At 45.4% G+C, this 23,688-nt stretch overlaps 1 long non-coding RNA gene across 1 annotated transcript; it reads right to left on the reverse strand.

The window, feature by feature from the left end:
• Positions 1 to 3,382: 3,382 nt before the first annotated feature.
• Positions 3,383 to 8,536, reverse strand: LOC140693870 (uncharacterized). Its single transcript, XR_012069576.1, has 5 exons — positions 8,385 to 8,536; positions 5,110 to 5,182; positions 3,943 to 4,013; positions 3,644 to 3,734; positions 3,383 to 3,561 (listed from the first exon to the last, which is right to left on the reverse strand). It is a non-coding gene; the product is annotated as an uncharacterized lncRNA (long non-coding RNA).
• Between the last annotated feature and the right edge of the window lie 15,152 nt (positions 8,537 to 23,688).

Consider the following 23,688-nt stretch of genomic DNA (forward strand, 5'->3'; position numbering starts at 1 on the left):
CAGGAGACATGGGTTTGAAGGTGATGTGCTGAGATTTACAAGAGTGCACAGCAGATGCTTGGCTGAGAGAACTCAAAGAAACCAGCGCAAAATATCCCCACAGTTAATTCTGAGACCAAGATCCCAGCTGCCAAATTTGAGGTAGCAGAGGCAATGGTCAGTGAGGCATAGAGCTAGGGATGATGGCACACGCTGAGTCTCAGGGATCTGGAGTGCGTTGTGGGATGTGGTGGGTCGAATCAAGAGAGCAAACCGAACTGTGTACCAATAATAAATCAACCACACTGGTCGCGCGGTTGCGATTACCGATATGTCCCATGGCCACACCCAGTACATCTGCAGGACCAGGGACCAATTGGGAATTTTGCCAATAGAGCACGTGTGGGGCTGAATCAGAGATATCGTGCATCTGGTCTGAGGGATCCAGGGGGCCTTGAATTTGAAATCAGAATGAAAAGCCTTAGGATCTGCTACATTCATAACCTGGGCTGGGATTATGGTTTGGTTTGAGTCACAGGATGCGCAACAACTCTGTGGTTGCCTTCGTGCACCCGTGCCACAAGGATGAGAGGACAAGGAAGAGTGGTCCAAGTCCACAGCGCGAGAAGAGGAAGCATTCCCTTCAGCACTATCTCCCAAAAGCGATGCTACATTTTGGATGGCACCGGCACGGTACGGCACCTAGGCCAACAAGGAAGGTCTGCGGGATCATTCCAGCAGGCCCTGATATGTGACATCCATAGATATGCTTCCACTGGTGTTTCTGTAGACAGAGAAGCTCTGGAAAGAACTGATTTCATTGGGACATTCCCGTGGCAATAAAAAGCAGAAGAGCACTCTCAGTTTGCTGTTTTGGAAACACTCCAAAATGACATAGAGAAGAATGCAGAGCTGAGAACTTTTAGAAGCTTCATTTCCACAAGAGGAAGTGTCCTGTGCACTTTCAGAAGTGTGAGATAAGTATAATCAAAATGAAGTTATGCTAATCGAAGTAGAATGGGTTGTTCATCACAACTAATGCAACACCAGCAATTGGAGATATACCAAACAACACACACAGGTACAGGTTATGGCATCAATGCCTAGGAGAAATTGTCCTCACAGAAATCCCATGGAATTGCGTAGAGACAAGAGTCTAAATTTTTCAATTAACAAAGCCCTAGAAGTCTACATTAGATACCTGATATTACCTGACCAGTAGAGATGAAGAAGAACAGTAAAAGAAACAGGAAGTACCATTTTCAGTTCCAAAGATATTGAAGGCGCAAAAGATAAGCTTTCAAACAACTAGTCTGCAAAACGCTATCCAGAACAAGTGTTGAAAATGAAGGTCAGGAAAACACTGAAGAACACCAGTGTCTCAGAATCACAAAAGGCAGAATACCAGAAAAGGGGAAGAGAAAGTCTCAACACGAGCCAAAAATATCAGGAAACTCAATGGTTGTGATAATATCAGGGCTAAAATTCAGTCCTTAGCAGACTAGATAATGCAGAGGGACGCGTGAATGACTGTGAAGACAGGGGAAGAGAAAAACCTCGGTCAGAAGCAGACATAGGAAAGCAAGTGCAAACAAATGAAAACATTGCAGTTGAACCCTGGGTTAAGACAGGGCATGAAAGAATAGAAATCATGAGTCCCAGATGGAAAAGCAAGAGATAAAGAAACAAAAAGTGTCTGAAAATTTATCTGTAGAAAAATCAGACTGAAACTTGCTGAAAGCCAAGAAAGAATCATCTATGCGAATTCAGGAATTACACAGCATCCGAAGGAGGTGGAATCCCAATAGACCTACCAGCAGCTGTATGATTCAAATCAACAAAGTTCACGAATATCCGAGTGATTTAAAATGCACCTGGAGGAAACAACATAGTCACAAGGAAACCTCCAGAGGGGTTTCAGCTGATATCTCGGCAGCAATATTGCAGGACAGGGAGGAGTGCCAGGACACAGACCATATCCTGAATGGCCAAATGCTGCCACCTAGGGTAGCCTATGCCACATGAACACCATTTCAAATAACGGCAGAGCTAGAGAATTCTACAGACCGGCAAATCTTAAAAGAATTCAGCAGTTCAAAAGTTTTTCTAAAAGAAAGGTTGAGAAAACTCCCCTGAATAGAAAAGCAGCAAGATGGAATGGAAAGAAGAAACCATTATTGGAAATGCAAGAAGAGCATGTGTGGCAGAGAAGAAAGAAGAAGAACTTAAGGAGGACATCAAAACCCTAAAGATGGGAGAGGGAAGCAGGAAACCATAGGTGATTGGAAGCACTCTCTTAAGTGAATCAGCTTATTTGACTCTGTTTGAAGCGAAAGGAGAGATGCATGGCCTGACGTGTTTGCAAAACAAGCGAGAAGAAGACCAACAAAGAATCAAACCAACAAACAAGCACCAAAATGGTATGGTTGGCTGACATATACAAAGGGAACCATGATTATTCAAAAGAAAATACTCAAGGTGAGGTCAAGGGTCATTCAGAACGCATCGACCCAGTATCGTGGCTTGCATGTACTCAGCACACTTGTATTCGGAAATCAGAAGCGTGCATTCATATTCGTAAATTTTGATTCATAAGAGCATATCGTGACCTAACACTAATGCCGATTTGGAATCAAATGGTTTCCTAGTCCGTGATGTAGACTTGTATGTCTTCCAACAGGATGAAGGAATGCCATATTCTAGGCTATGTAGAGAAGAAATGTAAGAAGCCTATAACAAAGGCAAGTAGCTCTGCCAAAGTGTACTAAGTGCAAAAGAGACCGACAGCAAAGTGCACATTGGGGTTGGTTTCATTTCTTGGAATTTCAGCCCCCATGAATCCAATGGATCCATGTCCTGAGAGTGTGGGTGTTTCAGCAGAAATCAGGCGACGCATATGTATTCCGGGTGTACGGATATTATAGGAACATAAGTCTCCTTTAGTGGGTCCCTGTGTACTGTGAACTGTTAGAAAGTTTAATGACGTGTGAAACCATCAACTGAAAAGGGACACACTTCCCTCCATTGGTACGGTGCATAGAGCTCTGAACAAAAGGAAAGAGGGAAGAAGAAAGGCCCATGGGACGCTAGTGGGTAGAATCACATTTACCTTAGGAACCTCTCGTCGGATGCAGCCCCTCCCCCAACACTGACAAGATGCAGCAGCCATTGGGGATGGCAGTTAGCGGTTGGATTCCAGGTGGAATGTTGGTGTTTACCGCGAGGCTTGTTGTGGCTGTTGGATCCTAGGTAACCGGGCAGAGTTCTGTGGGTGGATCAGTGTGATGGAGGGGCTGCCGCCCTCTGTGGAGCTTGGCTTAGGTGTTTGGTCCGGGAAGCTGTGTAAGTTCGAGATACTGCTGCTGCCCAAAGACCTGAGGTCACAGGTCAGTTTCCAGAACCTGAAAGGGCAGACAGTGGAAGATCTGCCTGTCATCAGCTTACTGGTCAGGCTCCGAGGTACTTTCAGACTTGCCCAGTCCTGGTGAAGTCGACTTTAGGGGAGACACGAAGAGAAGCTGGCCGATAAGCTGGCTGCACGGATTGAGGAGAGATGCGAACACATGGATGAGAGATGTTCTGCTACAATGGAGAATACTGGCGTGGAGACAGCTGTAGAGGATACCAGGCTCAAAAGACATTCATGAGACATATTGAAACTCACTGATACAGGCAGAAACATACGGAGTGCCAACGTGGACTTGAGGAAGTTCCTCAATTCTCTTCTCCAATAACGGGTCCAAGGTCCCTGACGTCTGAAGGAGAAGAAATGGCAGAGATGATCAAAACGCTCCTGTTCTTGGAAGAGGTCGTGAGAATCCACACGTCCCAAGGGGCATTCCCAAGCCATTCAGACCAAAATTCAACAAGCCCAGGTAAGCCTTTTCCCAGGTTTGGGCCTAGCTAGTGAGCACTTGCCCTTGCCTCCCCTCCACTCAGGCATCCATTTTGAAGGATCAGTACCTGAGCTGCAATGAAGCCATTACGAGAAGAGCAAGCCCCTCCTAGAATCAGAGTTCCTCCAGCTTCACTCTCTGTGAACAACAGTGAACACCTTAAAGGTCAAATAGTCTCGGCTGAAATAGATAAAATTGAATACTTAGCTCACACCTAGAAACGATGTCCTTCCGCTAGATTCAGCAAATGTTGTGTTTATGTCTTCCCTGGGGTGAAGGGAGTGTGGTAAGTGAGGGGAATCTTTGACTGAACATGAACCTGTATTAGGCTTCAGTTTTTCAAGACAGTGAAGGTAAATAGTACAAGTCAGAAAGTGAACTGAACTGTAAAAGTCGCCAATGACATTAAAGACACAGCTTATGTGGATCGTCTTTCACTTGAGTCAAGCCCCCGGGGGCACTATATCATGGGGGTGCAGACTTGGTTGCGTTAAATGGCTTTAAACTACAGGATCGGATGATTAAGCGTTCTCAACACTGATAGAAAAACACCTGGTTCTCAATAGACTAGCATAACTGCAGCAGGATTCTCCTAGCTAGAATGCCTCTAGGTGCTTTTGGATTCAAACCTAAATGTATATATTTGGTTTGTTTCCTCTTGTATTTTCCTAGAGAGGGATGTTACCCCTTGAAATGCCAACATTGGCCAGTAGGTGTCATTGGGATACAGGGCACCACATGCACAAGTGTATCCAAGGTTGGGGGTTATTCCATGTTTCCAAAAGTTATTTCATGGTTCCTGTTGGTTTCGGAGGCTTCAACCTTAAAGAGCTGACATGACCCCTTGAACAGTTTGGACTGCTAGTTTGCATTCTATCTGTCTAGCTTTTCCGTCGAGCTGACACAATGTTACCAAAATTGACAAGTCTGGCTTCTAGGTCGATTGAGTGTGTTTCAAAAAATAACTCCATTTTCGTATAACTCCCAAAACATGTAAATGAGTTCTGTTAAACTTCTTAAAGACTGCAAATGGGATATCAACACAATGTCAAAATAGTTGTCTTCGGACAATCCCTCCCACCACGGCTGTATAGAAACCAAGAGCTAAGCAAATATCACATTTCTGTGAAATGTATCTGGATAGTGTTGATTCATCGATGCCCAGTTGGCAGAGAAGAAGTGCAACCTGCACTCACTCGCTCCCATGTACAGAGCAATGGAAACATCCACTCACCCAGCCCTTAGCATAGGACACTGGCCGAAGAGAGGTCTGTTACTCCCAAAGACAGGATGAGGCCTCAGGACACCTGGAAGCAGGAGAATGCAAAGCAGGGAATGGAAACCAGTGCAGGTTCGGACCCCTGGTGATGGAGCAACAAGGGTGAAACTCTGTTTAACTTGGACGCACACTCTCAAGCGGACAGGAGACATGGGTTTGAAGGTGATGTGCTGAGATTTACAAGAGTGCACAGCAGATGCTTGGCTGAGAGAACTCAAAGAAACCAGCGCAAAATATCCCCACAGTTAATTCTGAGACCAAGATCCCAGCTGCCAAATTTGAGGTAGCAGAGGCAATGGTCAGTGAGGCATAGAGCTAGGGATGATGGCACACGGTGAGTCTCAGGGATCTGGAGTGCGTTGTGGGATGTGGTGGGTCGAATCAAGAGAGCAAACCGAACTGTGTACCAATAATAAATCAACCACACTGGTCGCGCGGTTGCGATTACCGATATGTCCCATGGCCACACCCAGTACATCTGCAGGACCAGGGACCAATTGGGAATTTTGCCAATAGAGCACGTGTGGGGCTGAATCAGAGATATCGTGCATCTGGTCTGAGGGATCCAGGGGGCCTTGAATTTGAAATCAGAATGAAAAGCCTTAGGATCTGCTACATTCATAACCTGGGCTGGGATTATGGTTTGGTTTGAGTCACAGGATGCGCAACAACTCTGTGGTTGCCTTCGTGCACCCGTGCCACAAGGATGAGAGGACAAGGAAGAGTGGTCCAAGTCCACAGCGCGAGAAGAGGAAGCATTCCCTTCAGCACTATCTCCCAAAAGCGATGCTACATTTTGGATGGCACCGGCACGGTACGGCACCTAGGCCAACAAGGAAGGTCTGCGGGATCATTCCAGCAGGCCCTGATATGTGACATCCATAGATATGCTTCCACTGGTGTTTCTGTAGACAGAGAAGCTCTGGAAAGAACTGATTTCATTGGGACATTCCCGTGGCAATAAAAAGCAGAAGAGCACTCTCAGTTTGCTGTTTTGGAAACACTCCAAAATGACATAGAGAAGAATGCAGAGCTGAGAACTTTTAGAAGCTTCATTTCCACAAGAGGAAGTGTCCTGTGCACTTTCAGAAGTGTGAGATAAGTATAATCAAAATGAAGTTATGCTAATCGAAGTAGAATGGGTTGTCCATCACAACTAATGCAACACCAGCAATAGGAGATATACCAAACAACACACGCAGGTACAGGTTATGGCATCAATGCCTAGGAGAAATTGTCCTCACAGAAATCCCATGGAATTGCATAGAGACAAGAGTCTAAATTTTTCAATTAACAAAGCCCTAGAAGTCTACATTAGATACCTGATATTACCTGACCAGTAGAGATGAAGAAGAACAGTAAAAGAAACAGGAAGTACCATTTTCAGTTCCAAAGATATTGAAGGCGCAAAAGATAAGCTTTCAAACAACTAGTCTGCAAAACGCTATCCAGAACAAGTGTTGAAAATGAAGGTCAGGAAAACACTGAAGAACACCAGTGTCTCAGAATCACAAAAGGCAGAATACCAGAAAAGGGGAAGAGAAAGTCTCAACACGAGCCAAAAATATCAGGAAACTCAATGGTTGTGATAATATCAGGGCTAAAATTCAGTCCTTAGCAGACTAGATAATGCAGAGGGACGCGTGAATGACTGTGAAGACAGGGGAAGAGAAAAACCTCGGTCAGAAGCAGACATAGGAAAGCAAGTGCAAACAAATGAAAACATTGCAGTTGAACCCTGGGTTAAGACAGGGCATGAAAGAATAGAAATCATGAGTCCCAGATGGAAAAGCAAGAGATAAAGAAACAAAAAATGTCTGAAAATTTATCTGTAGAAAAATCAGACTGAAACTTGCTGAAAGCCAAGAAAGAATCATCTATGCGAATTCAGGAATTACACAGCATCCGAAGGAGGTGGAATCCCAATAGACCTACCAGCAGCTGTATGATTCAAATCAACAAAGTTCACGAATATCCGAGTGATTTAAAATGCACCTGGAGGAAACAACATAGTCACAAGGAAACCTCCAGAGGGGTTTCAGCTGATATCTCGGCAGCAATATTGCAGGACAGGGAGGAGTGCCAGGACACAGACCATATCCTGAATGGCCAAATGCTGCCACCTAGGGTAGCCTATGCCACATGAACACCATTTCAAATAACGGCAGAGCTAGAGAATTCTACAGACCGGCAAATCTTAAAAGAATTCAGCAGTTCAAAAGTTTTTCTAAAAGAAAGGTTGAGAAAACTCCCCTGAATAGAAAAGCAGCAAGATGGAATGGAAAGAAGAAACCATTATTGGAAATGCAAGAAGAGCATGTGTGGCAGAGAAGAAAGAAGAAGAACTTAAGGAGGACATCAAAACCCTAAAGATGGGAGAGGGGAGCAGGAAACCATAGGTGATTGGAAGCACTCTCTTAAGTGAATCAGCTTATTTGACTCTGTTTGAAGCGAAAGGAGAGATGCATGGCCTGACGTGTTTGCAAAACAAGCGAGAAGAAGACCAACAAAGAATCAAACCAACAAACAAGCACCAAAATGGTATGGTTGGCTGACATATACAAAGAGAACCATGATTATTCAAAAGAAAATACTCAAGGTGAGGTCAAGGGTCATTCAGAACGCATCGACCCAGTATCATGGCTTGCATGTACTCAGCACACTTGTATTCGGAAATCAGAAGCGTGCATTCATATTCGTAAATTTTGATTCATAAGAGCATATCGTGACCTAACACTAATGCCGATTTGGAATCAAATGGTTTCCTAGTCCGTGATGTAGACTTCTATGTCTTCCAACAGGATGAAGGAATGCCATATTCTAGGCTACGTAGAGAAGAAATGAAAGAAGCCTATAACAAAGGCAAGTAGCTCTGCCAAAGTGTACTAAGTGCAAAAGAGACCGACAGCAAAGTGCACATTGGGGTTGGTTTCATTTCTTGGAATTTCAGCCCCCATGAATCCAATGGATCCATGTCCTGAGAGTGTGGGTGTTTCAGCAGAAATCAGGCGACGCATATGTATTCCGGGTGTACGGATATTATAGGAACATAAGTCTCCTTTAGTGGGTCCCTGTGTACTGTGAACTGTTAGAAAGTTTAAAGACGTGTGAAACCATCAACTGAAAAGGGACACACTTCCCTCCATTGGTACGGTGCATAGAGCTCTGAACAAAAGGAAAGAGGGAAGAAGAAAGGCCCATGGGACGCTAGTGGGTAGAATCACATTTACCTTAGGAACCTCTTGTCGGATGCAGCCCCTCCCCCAACACTGACAAGATGCAGCAGCCATTGGGGATGGCAGTTAGCGGTTGGATTCCAGGTGGAATGTTGGTGTGTACCGCGAGGCTTGTTGTGGCTGTTGGATCCTAGGTAACCGGGCAGAGTTCTGTGGGTGGATCAGTGTGATGGAGGGGCTGCCGCCCTCTGTGGAGCTTGGCTTAGGTGTTTGGTCCGGGAAGCTGTGTAAGTTCGAGATACTGCTGCTGCCCAAAGACCTGAGGTCACAGGTCAGTTTCCAGAACCTGAAAGGGCAGACAGTGGAAGATCTGCCTGTCATCAGCTTACTGGTCAGGCTCCGAGGTACTTTCAGACTTGCCCAGTCCTGGTGAAGTCGACTTTAGGGGAGACACGAAGAGAAGCTGGCCGATAAGCTGGCTGCACGGATTGAGGAGAGATGCGAACACATGGATGAGAGATGTTCTGCTACAATGGAGAATACTGGCGTGGAGACAGCTGTAGAGGATACCAGGCTCAAAAGACATTCATGAGACATATTGAAACTCACTGATACAGGCAGAAACATACGGAGTGCCAACGTGGACTTGAGGAAGTTCCTCAATTCTCTTCTCCAATAACTGGTCCAAGGTCCCTGACGTCTGAAGGAGAAGAAATGGCAGAGATGATCAAAACGCTCCTGTTCTTGGTCGTGAGATTCCACACGTCAAAATGGGCCTTCCCAAGCGACTCAGACCAGAATTCACCAAGACCAGGTAAGCCTTTTCCCAGGTTTGGGCCTAGCTAGCAAGCACTTGCCCTTCCCTCCCCCCCCTCAGGCATCCATTTTGAAGGATCAGTACCTGAGCTGCAATGAAGCCGTTATGAGAGGAGCACGCCCCTCCAAGATTCAGATTTCCTCCCGCTTCACACTCTGTGAAAAACACTGAACTCCTTAAAGTCAAATAGTCTCGGCTGAACTAGATAGGAATTGAATACTTAGCTCACACCTAGAAACGATGTCCTTCCGCTAGATTCAGCAAATATTGTGTTTATGTCTTCCCTGGGGTGAAGGGAGTGTGGTAAGTGAGGGGAATCTTTGACTGAACTTGAATCTGTATTAGGCCTCAGTTTTTCCAGACAGTATAGGTAAATAGTACAAGTCAGAAAGTGAACTGTACTGTAAAACTCGCCAATTATATTAAAGACACAGCTTATGTGGATCGTCTTTCACTTGAGTCAAGCCCCCGGGGGCACTATATCATGCGGTGCAGACTTGGTTGCGTTAAATGGCTTTACCCAACATGATCGGATGATTAAGCGTTCTCATCACTGATAGAAGAACACCTGGTTCTCAATAGACTAGCATAACTGCAGCAGGGTTCTCCTAGCTATAATACCTCTAGGTCCTTTTGGATTCAAACCTAAATGTATATATTTGGTTTGTATCCTCTTGTATTTTCCTAGAGAGGGATGTTACCCCTTGAAATGCCAACATTGGCCAGTAGATGTCATCGGGACTAAAGGGCATAACATGCACAAGGGAATCCAAGCTTGGGGGTTATTTCATGTTTCCATTAGTTATTTCATGGTTCCTGTTGGTTTCGGAGGCTTCAACAGTAAAGAGCTGACATGACCCCTTTAACAGTTCGGACTGCTAGTTTGCATTCTATCTGTCTATGTTTTCCTTAGAGCTGACAAAATGTTACCGAAATTGACAAGTCTGGCTTCTAGGTCGATTTAGTATGTTTCAGAAACTAACTTCACTTTCGTATAACTCCCAAAACATTTATATCAATTCTATTAAATTTTTAAAGACTGCAAATGAGATATCAACACAATGTCAAAACTGGAGTCTTCGGACAATCCCTCCCACCACGGCTGTATAGAAACAAAGAGATAAAAAGAAATCACATTTCTGTGAAATGTATCTGGAAAGTGTTGATTCATCGATGCCCAGTTGACAGAGAAGCAGTGCAACCTGCGCTCACTCGCTCCCATGAACACAGCAATGGAAACATCCACTCACCCAGCCCTTGGCACAGGACACTTGCCGAATAGAGGTCTGTTACTTCCAAAGACAGGATGAGGCCTCAGAACACCTGGAAGCAGGAGAAGGAAAAGCAGGGAATGGATACCAGTGCATGGTCTGAGCCCTGTTGATGGAGCAGTAAAGATGAAACTCTCTTTAACTTGGACGCACACTCTCAAGCGGACAGGAGACATGGGATTGAAGGTGATGCGCTGAGTGTTAGAAGAGTGCACAGCAGATGCTTGGCTGACAGATCTCAAAGAATCCAGTGCAAAATATCCCCACAGTTGATTCTGAGACCAAGCTCTGAGCTGCAAAATTTGAGGTAGCAGAGGCAGCGTTCAGGGAGGGATAGGGCTACGGATGGTGGCACACGCTGAGTCTCAGGGATCTGGAGTGCGTTGTGGGATGTGGTGGGTCCTATCGAGAGAGCAAACCGACCTGTGGCCCCAATGAGCAAGCAACCACCCTGGCGCGCGCAGTTGAAATTATCGATATGTCCCATGGCCACACCCAGTGCATCTGCAGGACCAGAGACCAATTTGGCATTTTGCCAATAGAGCATGTGTGGGGCTGAATCAGATATTGTGCATCGGGTCTGAGGGATCCAGGGGGCCTTGGGTTTGAATTCAGAATGAAAAGCCTTAGGATCTGCTACATTCATAACCTGGGCTGTGATTATGGTTTGGTTTGAGGCACAGGATGTGCAACAGCTCTGTGGTTGGCTTCGTGCACCCGTGCCACAAGGATGAGAGGACAAGGAAGTGTGGTCCAAGACCACAGCGTGAGAAGAGGAAGGATTTCCTTCAGTTTATCTCTCAAAAGCGGATGCTACATTTTGGATGGCACCGGCACGGTTCGGCAGCGAGGACACCAAGTTCGGGCTGCGGGATCATTCCAGCAGGCCCTGATGTGTGACATCCATAGATATGCTTCCACTGGTGTTTCTGTAGACAGAGAAGCTCTTGGAAGAACTGGTTTCAGTGGGACATTCCCGTGGCACTACAAAGCACAAGCGCACTCACACTCTGCTCTTCTGGAAACACTCCAAAATAACAGAGAGTAGAATGCAGAGCTGAGAACCTTTAGAAGCTCCATTTCCACCAGAGGAAGTGTCCTGTGCTCTTTCAGATTTGTGAGATAAGCGTAATCAAAATGAGGTTATCCTAATCGAAATAGTATGGGGGGTTCATCACAACAAAGGCAACACCAGCAATTGGAGATAGACCAGACAACACACACAGGAACAGGACATGGCATCAATGTCTAGGAAAATTTGTCCTCACAGAAATCCCATGCAATTGTGTAGAGCCAAGTGTCTAAAGTTTTCACTTAACAAAGCCCTAGAAGTCTACATTAGATACCTGAAATTACCTGACCAGGAGAGATGAAGAAATACAGTAAAAGGAAAAGGAAGTACCATTTTCAGTTCCAAAGAGATTGAAGGCCCTAAAGATAAGCTTTCAGACAACTAGACTGCAAAACGCTCTCCAGAGCAAGTATTGAAAATGGAGGTGAGGGAAACACTGAAGAACAACAGTGTCTCAGAATCACAAAAGGCAGAATACCAGAAAAGGGGAAGAGAAAGCCTAAAGACGAGCCAAATAATATCAGAAAACTCAGTGGATGAGAAAATATCAGGGCTAACATTCCGTCCTAAGCAGACGAGATATTGCAGAGGGACGCGTGAATGACTTTGAAGACAGGGGAACAGAAATCCCTCGGTCAGAAGCACACATAGGAAAGCAAGTGCAAACCAATGAAAACATTGCTGTTGAATCCTGGTTGAAGACAAGGCATGAAAGACTAAAATTCGAAAGAGTCCCAGATGGAAAAGCAAGAGATAAAGAAACAAACAATGTTTGAAAAGTTATGTGTAGAAAAATCAGACTGAAACTTGCTGAAAGCCAAGATAGAATCATCTAGGCGAATTCAGGAAGTACACAGCGTCCAAAAGAGGTGGAATCCCAATAGACTTAGCAGCAGCTGTATGATCCAAATCAACAAAGTTCATGAGCATCCCAGTGATTTAAAATGCGCCTGGAGGAAAGCAACATAGTCACAAGAGAACCTCCAGAGGGGTTTCAGCTGCTATCTCAGCAGCAATATTGCAGGACAGGGAGGAGTGCCAGGACATAGACCATAGCTTGAATGGCAAAATGCTGCCATCTAGGGTAGCCTATGCCACATGACCACCATTTCTAATAACAGCAGAGCTAGAGAATGCCACAGACCTGCAAATCTTAAAAGAATTCAGCAGTTTGAAACTTATCCTAAAAGAAAGGTTGAGAATTCTCCCCTGAAGGGATAAGCAGCAAGATGAAATGGAAAGAAGAAAACCCTTATTGGAAATGCAAGAAGAGCATGAGTGGAAAAGAAGAAACAAGAAGAAGGCAAGGAGGACATCAAAACCCTAAAGATGGGAGAGGGAAGCAGGAAATCATAGGGGATTGGAAGCACTATCTTAAGGGAGTCAGCTTATATGACTCTCTGTTGGAAGCAAACGGAGAGATGCATGGCCTGACGTGTTTGCAAAGCAAACGAGAAGCAGACCAAGAAAGAATCAAACAAACAAACAACACAAAAAGGGTAGGGTAACATGAATATTCAAAAGAAATTACTCAAGGTGATGTCAAGGATCATTCAGTACGCATCGACCCAGTATCGCGGCTTGAATGTACTCAGCACACCTGTATTCGGAAATCAGAGGCGTGCATTTATATTCGTAAATATTGATTCATATGAGCATATCGTGACCTAACCCAAATGCCGATTTGGAATCCAATGGATTCCTAGTCCGTGATATAGACTTGCAAGTCTTCCAACAGGATGAATGAATGCCATATTCTAAACTACGTCGAGAAGAAATGGCACAAGCCTATAACAAGGAAAAGTAGCTCCGCAAAAGTGTACTAAGATCAAAAGAGACAGGCAGTAAAGTGCACATTGGGGATTGTATCATTCCTAGGAATTTCAGCCCCCTTGAAACAAATGGATAGATGTCCCGTGAATGCGGGTGTTTCAGCAGAAATCAACCGACGGCTATGTATTGCGGGTGTGCCCATATTACAGGAACAATAGTTTCCCTTAGTGGGTCTCTGTGTACTGTGAACTGTTAGAAAGTTTAAAGACGTGTGAAACATTCAACTGAAAATGGACACACTTCCCTCCGTTGCTACAGTGCATACAGATCTGAACAAAAGGAAAGAGGGAAGAACAAAGGCCCATGGGACGCTAGTGGGTAGAATCACATTTACCTTAGGAACCTCTCGTCGGATGCAGCCCCTCCCCCAACACTGACAAGATGCAGCAGCCATTGGGGATGGCAGTTAGCGGTTGGATTCCAGGTGGAATGTTGGTGTGTACCGCGAGGCTTGTTGTGGCTGGTGGATCCTAGGTAACCGGGCAGAGTTCTGTGGGTGGATCAGTGCGATGGAGGGGCTGCCGCCCTCTGTGGAGCTTGGCTTAGGTCTTTGGTCCGGGAAGCTGTGTCAGTTCGAGATACTGCTGCTGCCCAAAGACCTGAGTTCACGGGTCAGTTTCCAGAACCTGAAAGGGCAGACAGTGGAAGATCTGCCTGTCTTCAGCTTACTGGAGAGGCTCCGAGGTCCTTTCAGACTTGCCCAGTCCTGTTGAAGTCGACTTTATGGGAGACACGAAGAGAAGCTGGCCGAAAACATGGCTGCACGGATTGAGGAGAGATGCGAACACATTGATGAGAGATGTTCTGCTACAATAGAGAATACTGGCCTGGAGACAGCTGTAGAGGATAGCAGGCTCGAAAGGCATTCATGAGACATATTGAACCTCGCTGATACTAGCAGAAACATACGGAGGGCCACCGTGGACTGGAGGAAGTTCCTCAATTCTCTGCTCCAAGAACGGGTCCAAGATCCCTGACGTCTAAAGAGAAGAGATGGCAGAGATGATAAAAACGCTCATGTTCTTGAAAGAGGTCAGATAATCCACACGACCCAAGGGGCAATTCCAAGCCATTCAGATCAAAGTGCACCAAGCCCAGGTATGCCTTTTCCCAGGTTTGGGCCTAGCTATCAAGCACTTGCTCTTCCCTCCCCTCCACTCAGGCATCCATTTTGAGGGATCAGTACCTGAGCTGCAATGAAGCCAGTAAGAGAAGAGCAAGCCCCTCCTAGAATCAGAGTTCCTCTAGCTTCATCCTCTGTGAACAACAGGGAACCCCATAAAGGTCAAATACTCTCGTATGAAATAGATAGGAATTGAATACTTAGCTCCCACAAAGAAACGATGGCCTTCCGCTAGATTCAGCAAATGCTGGGATTATGTCCTCTCTGGGGTGAAGGGAGTGTGGTAAGTGAGGGGAATCTTTGACTGAACTTGAATCTGTATTAGGCCTCCGTTTTTCAAGACAGTCTAGGTAAATATTAGAAGTCAGATAGTGAACGGAACTGTAAAAGTCGCCAATGACATGAAAGACACAGCTTATGTGGACCGTCTTTCAATTGAGTCAAGCCCCCGGGGGCAATCTATCATGGGGGTGCAGACTTGGTTGCATTCAAGTGCTTTACCCAACATGATCGGATGATTAAGCGTTCTCATCACTGATAGAAGAACACCTGGTTCTCAGTAGCCTAGCATAGCTGCAGCAGGGTTCTCATAGCTATAATGCCTCTAGGTTCTTTGGATTCAAAGCTAAATGTATATATTTAGTTCGTTTCCTCTTGTATTTTCCTTGAGAGGGATGTTACACCTTGAAATGCCAACATTGACCAGTAGGTGTCATCGGGACTAAAGGGCACCACATGCACAAGGGAATCCAAGCTTGGGGGTTATTTCATGTTTCCATTAGTTATTTCATGGTTCCTGTTGGTTTCGGAGGCTTCAACAGTAAAGAGCTGACATGACCCCTTTAACAGTTCGGACTGCTAGTTTGCATTCTATCTGTCTATGTTTTCCTTAGAGCTGACAAAATGTTACCGAAATTGACAAGTCTGGCTTCTAGGTCGATTTAGTATGTTTCAGAAACTAACTTCACTTTCGTATAACTCCCAAAACATTTATATCAATTCTATTAAATTTTTAAAGACTGCAAATGAGATATCAACACAATGTCAAAACTGGAGTCTTCGGACAATCCCTCCCACCACGGCTGTATAGAAACAAAGAGATAAAAAGAAATCACATTTCTGTGAAATGTATCTGGAAAGTGTTGATTCATCGATGCCCAGTTGACAGAGAAGCAGTGCAACCTGCGCTCACTCGCTCCCATGAACACAGCAATGGAAACATCCACTCACCCAGCCCTTGGCACAGGACACTTGCCGAAGAGAGGTCTGTTACTTCCAAAGACAGGATGAGGCCTCAGAACACCTGGAAGCAGGAGAAGGAAAAGCAGGGAATGGATACCAGTGCATGGTCTGAGCCCTGTTGATGGAGCAGTAAAGGTGAAACTCTCTTTAACTTGGACGCACACTCACAAGCGGACAGGAGACATGGGATTGAAGGTGATGCGCTGAGTGTTAGAAGAGTGCACAGCAGATGCTTGGCTGACAGAACTCAAAGAATCCAGTGCAAAACATCCCCACAGTTGATTCTGAGACCAAGCTCCGAGCTGCCAAATTTGAGGTAGCAGAGGCAGCGTTCAGGGAGGGATAGGGCTACGGATGGTGGCACACGCTGAGTCTCAGGGATCTGGAGTGCGTTGTGGGATGTGGTGGGTCCTATCAAGAGAGCAAACCGACCTGTGGCCCCAATGAGCAAGCAACCACCCTGGCGCGCGCAGTTGAAATTATCGATATGTCCCATGGCCACACCCAGTGCATCTGCAGGACCAGAGACCAATTTGGCATTTTGCCAATAGAGCATGTGTGGGGCTGAATCAGAGATATTGTGCATCGGGTCTGAGGGATCCAGGGGGCCTTGGGTTTGAATTCAGAATGAAAAGCCTTAGGATCTGCTACATTCATAACCTGGGCTGTGATTATGGTTTGGTTTGAGGCACAGGATGTGCAACAGCTCTGTGGTTGGCTTCGTGCACCCGTGCCACAAGGATGAGAGGACAAGGAAGTGTGGTCCAAGACCACAGCGTGAGAAGAGGAAGGATTTCCTTCAGTTTATCTCTCAAAAGCGGATGCTACATTTTGGATGGCACCGGCACGGTTCGGCAGCGAGGACACCAAGTTCGGGCTGCGGGATCATTCCAGCAGGCCCTGATGTGTGACATCCATAGATATGCTTCCACTGGTGTTTCTGTAGACAGAGAAGCTCTTGGAAGAACTGGTTTCAGTGGGACATTCCCGTGGCACTACAAAGCACAAGCGCACTCACACTCTGCTCTTCTGGAAACACTCCAAAATAACAGAGAGTAGAATGCAGAGCTGAGAACCTTTAGAAGCTCCATTTCCACCAGAGGAAGTGTCCTGTGCTCTTTCAGATTTGTGAGATAAGCGTAATCAAAATGAGGTTATCCTAATCGAAATAGTATGGGGGGTTCATCACAACAAAGGCAACACCAGCAATTGGAGATAGACCAGACAACACACACAGGAACAGGACATGGCATCAATGTCTAGGAAAATTTGTCCTCACAGAAATCCCATGCAATTGTGTAGAGCCAAGTGTCTAAAGTTTTCACTTAACCAAGCCCTAGAAGTCTACATTAGATACCTGAAATTACCTGACCAGTAGAGATGAAGAAATACAGTAAAAGGAAAAGGAAGTACCATTTTCAGTTCCAAAGAGATTGAAGGCCCTAAAGATAAGCTTTCAGACAACTAGACTGCAAAACGCTCTCCAGAGCAAGTATTGAAAATGGAGGTGAGGGAAACACTGAAGAACAACAGTGTCTCAGAATCACAAAAGGCAGAATACCAGAAAAGGGGAAGAGAAAGCCTAAAGACGAGCCAAATAATATCAGAAAACTCAGTGGATGAGAAAATATCAGGGCTAACATTCCGTCCTAAGCAGACGAGATATTGCAGAGGGACGCGTGAATGACTTTGAAGACAGGGGAACAGAAATCCCTCGGTCAGAAGCACACATAGGAAAGCAAGTGCAAACCAATGAAAACATTGCTGTTGAATCCTGGTTGAAGACAAGGCATGAAAGACTAAAATTCGAAAGAGTCCCAGATGGAAAAGCAAGAGATAAAGAAACAAACAATGTTTGAAAAGTTATGTGTAGAAAAATCAGACTGAAACTTGCTGAAAGCCAAGATAGAATCATCTAGGCGAATTCAGGAAGTACACAGCGTCCAAAAGAGGTGGAATCCCAATAGACTTAGCAGCAGCTGTATGATCCAAATCAACAAAGTTCATGAGCATCCCAGTGATTTAAAATGCGCCTGGAGGAAAGCAACATAGTCACAAGAGAACCTCCAGAGGGGTTTCAGCTGCTATCTCAGCAGCAATATTGCAGGACAGGGAGGAGTGCCAGGACATAGACCATAGCTTGAATGGCAAAATGCTGCCATCTAGGGTAGCCTATGCCACATGACCACCATTTCTAATAACAGCAGAGCTAGAGAATGCCACAGACCTGCAAATCTTAAAAGAATTCAGCAGTTCGAAACTTATCCTAAAAGAAAGGTTGAGGATTCTCCCCTGAAGGGATAAGCAGCAAGATGAAATGGAAAGAAGAAAACCCTTATTGGAAATGCAAGAAGAGCATGAGTGGAAAAGAAGAAACAAGAAGAAGGCAAGGAGGACATCAAAACCCTAAAGATGGGAGAGGGAAGCAGGAAATCATAGGGGATTGGAAGCACTCTCTTAAGGGAGTCAGCTTATATGACTCTCTGTTGGAAGCAAACGGAGAGATGCATGGCCTGACGTGTTTGCAAAGCAAACGAGAAGCAGACCAAGAAAGAATCAAACAAACAAACAACACAAAAAGGGTAGGGTAACATGAATATTCAAAAGAAATTACTCAAGGTGATGTCAAGGATCATTCAGTACGCATCGACCCAGTATCGCGGCTTGAATGTACTCAGCACACCTGTATTCGGAAATCAGAGGCGTGCATTTATATTCGTAAATATTGATTCATATGAGCATATCGTGACCTAAACCAAATGCCGATTTGGAATCCAATGGATTCCTAGTCCGTGATATAGACTTGCAAGTCTTCCAACAGGATGAATGAATGCCATATTCTACACTACGTCGAGAAGAAATGGCACAAGCCTATAACAAGGAAAAGTAGCTCCGCAAAAGTGTACTAAGATCAAAAGAGACAGGCAGTAAAGTGCACATTGGGGATTGTATCATTCCTAGGAATTTCAGCCCCCTTGAAACAAATGGATAGATGTCCCGTGAATGCGGGTGTTTCAGCAGAAATCAACCGACGGCTATGTATTGCGGGTGTGCCCATATTACAGGAACAATAGTTTCCCTTAGTGGGTCTCTGTGTACTGTGAACTGTTAGAAAGTTTAAAGACGTGTGAAACATTCAACTGAAAATGGACACACTTCCCTCCGTTGCTACAGTGCATACAGATCTGAACAAAAGGAAAGAGGGAAGAACAAAGGCCCATGGGACGCTAGTGGGTAGAATCACATTTACCTTAGGAACCTCTCGTCGGATGCAGCCCCTCCCCCAACACTGACAAGATGCAGCAGCCATTGGGGATGGCAGTTAGCGGTTGGATTCCAGGTGGAATGTTGGTGTGTACCGCGAGGCTTGTTGTGGCTGGTGGATCCTAGGTAACCGGGCAGAGTTCTGTGGGTGGATCAGTGCGATGGAGGGGCTGCCGCCCTCTGTGGAGCTTGGCTTAGGTCTTTGGTCCGGGAAGCTGTGTCAGTTCGAGATACTGCTGCTGCCCAAAGACCTGAGTTCACGGGTCAGTTTCCAGAACCTGAAAGGGCAGACAGTGGAAGATCTGCCTGTCTTCAGCTTACTGGAGAGGCTCCGAGGTCCTTTCAGACTTGCCCAGTCCTGTTGAAGTCGACTTTATGGGAGACACGAAGAGAAGCTGGCCGAAAACATGGCTGCACGGATTGAGGAGAGATGCGAACACATTGATGAGAGATGTTCTGCTACAATAGAGAATACTGGCCTGGAGACAGCTGTAGAGGATAGCAGGCTCGAAAGGCATTCATGAGACACATTGAACCTCGCTGATACTAGCAGAAACATACGGAGGGCCACCGTGGACTGGAGGAAGTTCCTCAATTCTCTGCTCCAAGAACGGGTCCAAGATCCCTGACGTCTAAAGAGAAGAGATGGCAGAGATGATAAAAACGCTCATGTTCTTGAAAGAGGTCAGATAATCCACACGACCCAAGGGGCAATTCCAAGCCATTCAGATCAAAGTGCACCAAGCCCAGGTATGCCTTTTCCCAGGTTTGGGCCTAGCTATCAAGCACTTGCTCTTCCCTCCCCTCCACTCAGGCATCCATTTTGAGGGATCAGTACCTGAGCTGCAATGAAGCCAGTAAGAGAAGAGCAAGCCCCTCCTAGAATCAGAGTTCCTCTAGCTTCATCCTCTGTGAACAACAGGGAACCCCATAAAGGTCAAATACTCTCGTATGAAATAGATAGGAATTGAATACTTAGCTCCCACAAAGAAACGATGGCCTTCCGCTAGATTCAGCAAATGCTGGGATTATGTCCTCTCTGGGGTGAAGGGAGTGTGGTAAGTGAGGGGAATCTTTGACTGAACTTGAATCTGTATTAGGCCTCCGTTTTTCAAGACAGTCTAGGTAAATATTAGAAGTCAGATAGTGAACGGAACTGTAAAAGTCGCCAATGACATGAAAGACACAGCTTATGTGGACCGTCTTTCAATTGAGTCAAGCCCCCGGGGGCAATCTATCATGGGGGTGCAGACTTGGTTGCATTCAAGTGCTTTACCCAACATGATCGGATGATTAAGCGTTCTCATCACTGATAGAAGAACACCTGGTTCTCAGTAGCCTAGCATCGCTGCAGCAGGGTTCTCATAGCTATAATGCCTCTAGGTTCTTTGGATTCAAAGCTAAATGTATATATTTAGTTCGTTTCCTCTTGTATTTTCCTTGAGAGGGATGTTACACCTTGAAATGCCAACATTGACCAGTAGGTGTCATCGGGACTAAAGGGCACCACATGCACAAGGGAATCCAAGCTTGGGGGTTATTTCATGTTTCCATTAGTTATTTCATGGTTCCTGTTGGTTTCGGAGGCTTCAACAGTAAAGAGCTGACATGACCCCTTTAACAGTTCGGACTGCTAGTTTGCATTCTATCTGTCTATGTTTTCCTTAGAGCTGACAAAATGTTACCGAAATTGACAAGTCTGGCTTCTAGGTCGATTTAGTATGTTTCAGAAACTAACTTCACTTTCGTATAACTCCCAAAACATTTATATCAATTCTATTAAATTTTTAAAGACTGCAAATGAGATATCAACACAATGTCAAAACTGGAGTCTTCGGACAATCCCTCCCACCACGGCTGTATAGAAACAAAGAGATAAAAAGAAATCACATTTCTGTGAAATGTATCTGGAAAGTGTTGATTCATCGATGCCCAGTTGACAGAGAAGCAGTGCAACCTGCGCTCACTCGCTCCCATGAACACAGCAATGGAAACATCCACTCACCCAGCCCTTGGCACAGGACACTTGCCGAAGAGAGGTCTGTTACTTCCAAAGACAGGATGAGGCCTCAGAACACCTGGAAGCAGGAGAAGGAAAAGCAGGGAATGGATACCAGTGCATGGTCTGAGCCCTGTTGATGGAGCAGTAAAGGTGAAACTCTCTTTAACTTGGACGCACACTCACAAGCGGACAGGAGACATGGGATTGAAGGTGATGCGCTGAGTGTTAGAAGAGTGCACAGCAGATGCTTGGCTGACAGAACTCAAAGAATCCAGTGCAAAACATCCCCACAGTTGATTCTGAGACCAAGCTCCGAGCTGCCAAATTTGAGGTAGCAGAGGCAGCGTTCAGGGAGGGATAGGGCTACGGATGGTGGCACACGCTGAGTCTCAGGGATCTGGAGTGCGTTGTGGGATGTGGTGGGTCCTATCAAGAGAGCAAACCGACCTGTGGCCCCAATGAGCAAGCAACCACCCTGGCGCGCGCAGTTGAAATTATCGATATGTCCCATGGCCACACCCAGTGCATCTGCAGGACCAGAGACCAATTTGGCATTTTGCCAATAGAGCATGTGTGGGGCTGAATCAGAGATATTGTGCATCGGGTCTGAGGGATCCAGGGGGCCTTGGGTTTGAATTCAGAATGAAAAGCCTTAGGATCTGCTACATTCATAACCTGGGCTGTGATTATGGTTTGGTTTGAGGCACAGGATGTGCAACAGCTCTGTGGTTGGCTTCGTGCACCCGTGCCACAAGGATGAGAGGACAAGGAAGTGTGGTCCAAGACCACAGCGTGAGAAGAGGAAGGATTTCCTTCAGTTTATCTCTCAAAAGCGGATGCTACATTTTGGATGGCACCGGCACGGTTCGGCAGCGAGGACACCAAGTTCGGGCTGCGGGATCATTCCAGCAGGCCCTGATGTGTGACATCCATAGATATGCTTCCACTGGTGTTTCTGTAGACAGAGAAGCTCTTGGAAGAACTGGTTTCAGTGGGACATTCCCATGGCACTACAAAGCACAAGCGCACTCACACTCTGCTCTTCTGGAAACACTCCAAAATAACAGAGAGTAGAATGCAGAGCTGAGAACCTTTAGAAGCTCCATTTCCACCAGAGGAAGTGTCCTGTGCTCTTTCAGATTTGTGAGATAAGCGTAATCAAAATGAGGTTATCCTAATCGAAATAGTATGGGGGGTTCATCACAACAAAGGCAACACCAGCAATTGGAGATAGACCAGACAACACACACAGGAACAGGACATGGCATCAATGTCTAGGAAAATTTGTCCTCACAGAAATCCCATGCAATTGTGTAGAGCCAAGTGTCTAAAGTTTTCACTTAACCAAGCCCTAGAAGTCTACATTAGATACCTGAAATTACCTGACCAGTAGAGATGAAGAAATACAGTAAAAGGAAAAGGAAGTACCATTTTCAGTTCCAAAGAGATTGAAGGCCCTAAAGATAAGCTTTCAGACAACTAGACTGCAAAACGCTCTCCAGAGCAAGTATTGAAAATGGAGGTGAGGGAAACACTGAAGAACAACAGTGTCTCAGAATCACAAAAGGCAGAATACCAGAAAAGGGGAAGAGAAAGCCTAAAGACGAGCCAAATAATATCAGAAAACTCAGTGGATGAGAAAATATCAGGGCTAACATTCCGTCCTAAGCAGACGAGATATTGCAGAGGGACGCGTGAATGACTTTGAAGACAGGGGAACAGAAATCCCTCGGTCAGAAGCACACATAGGAAAGCAAGTGCAAACCAATGAAAACATTGCTGTTGAATCCTGGTTGAAGACAAGGCATGAAAGACTAAAATTCGAAAGAGTCCCAGATGGAAAAGCAAGAGATAAAGAAACAAACAATGTTTGAAAAGTTATGTGTAGAAAAATCAGACTGAAACTTGCTGAAAGCCAAGATAGAATCATCTAGGCGAATTCAGGAAGTACACAGCGTCCAAAAGAGGTGGAATCCCAATAGACTTAGCAGCAGCTGTATGATCCAAATCAACAAAGTTCATGAGCATCCCAGTGATTTAAAATGCGCCTGGAGGAAAGCAACATAGTCACAAGAGAACCTCCAGAGGGGTTTCAGCTGCTATCTCAGCAGCAATATTGCAGGACAGGGAGGAGTGCCAGGACATAGACCATAGCTTGAATGGCAAAATGCTGCCATCTAGGGTAGCCTATGCCACATGACCACCATTTCTAATAACAGCAGAGCTAGAGAATGCCACAGACCTGCAAATCTTAAAAGAATTCAGCAGTTCGAAACTTATCCTAAAAGAAAGGTTGAGGATTCTCCCCTGAAGGGATAAGCAGCAAGATGAAATGGAAAGAAGAAAACCCTTATTGGAAATGCAAGAAGAGCATGAGTGGAAAAGAAGAAACAAGAAGAAGGCAAGGAGGACATCAAAACCCTAAAGATGGGAGAGGGAAGCAGGAAATCATAGGGGATTGGAAGCACTATCTTAAGGGAGTCAGCTTATATGACTCTCTGTTGGAAGCAAACGGAGAGATGCATGGCCTGACGTGTTTGCAAAGCAAACGAGAAGCAGACCAAGAAAGAATCAAACAAACAAACAACACAAAAAGGGTAGGGTAACATGAATATTCAAAAGAAATTACTCAAGGTGATGTCAAGGATCATTCAGTACGCATCGACCCAGTATCGCGGCTTGAATGTACTCAGCACACCTGTATTCGGAAATCAGAGGCGTGCATTTATATTCA

Source organism: Vicugna pacos, unplaced genomic scaffold (assembly GCF_048564905.1).
Source record: "Vicugna pacos unplaced genomic scaffold, VicPac4 scaffold_20, whole genome shotgun sequence".
Classification (NCBI taxonomy): domain Eukaryota; kingdom Metazoa; phylum Chordata; class Mammalia; order Artiodactyla; family Camelidae; genus Vicugna; species Vicugna pacos.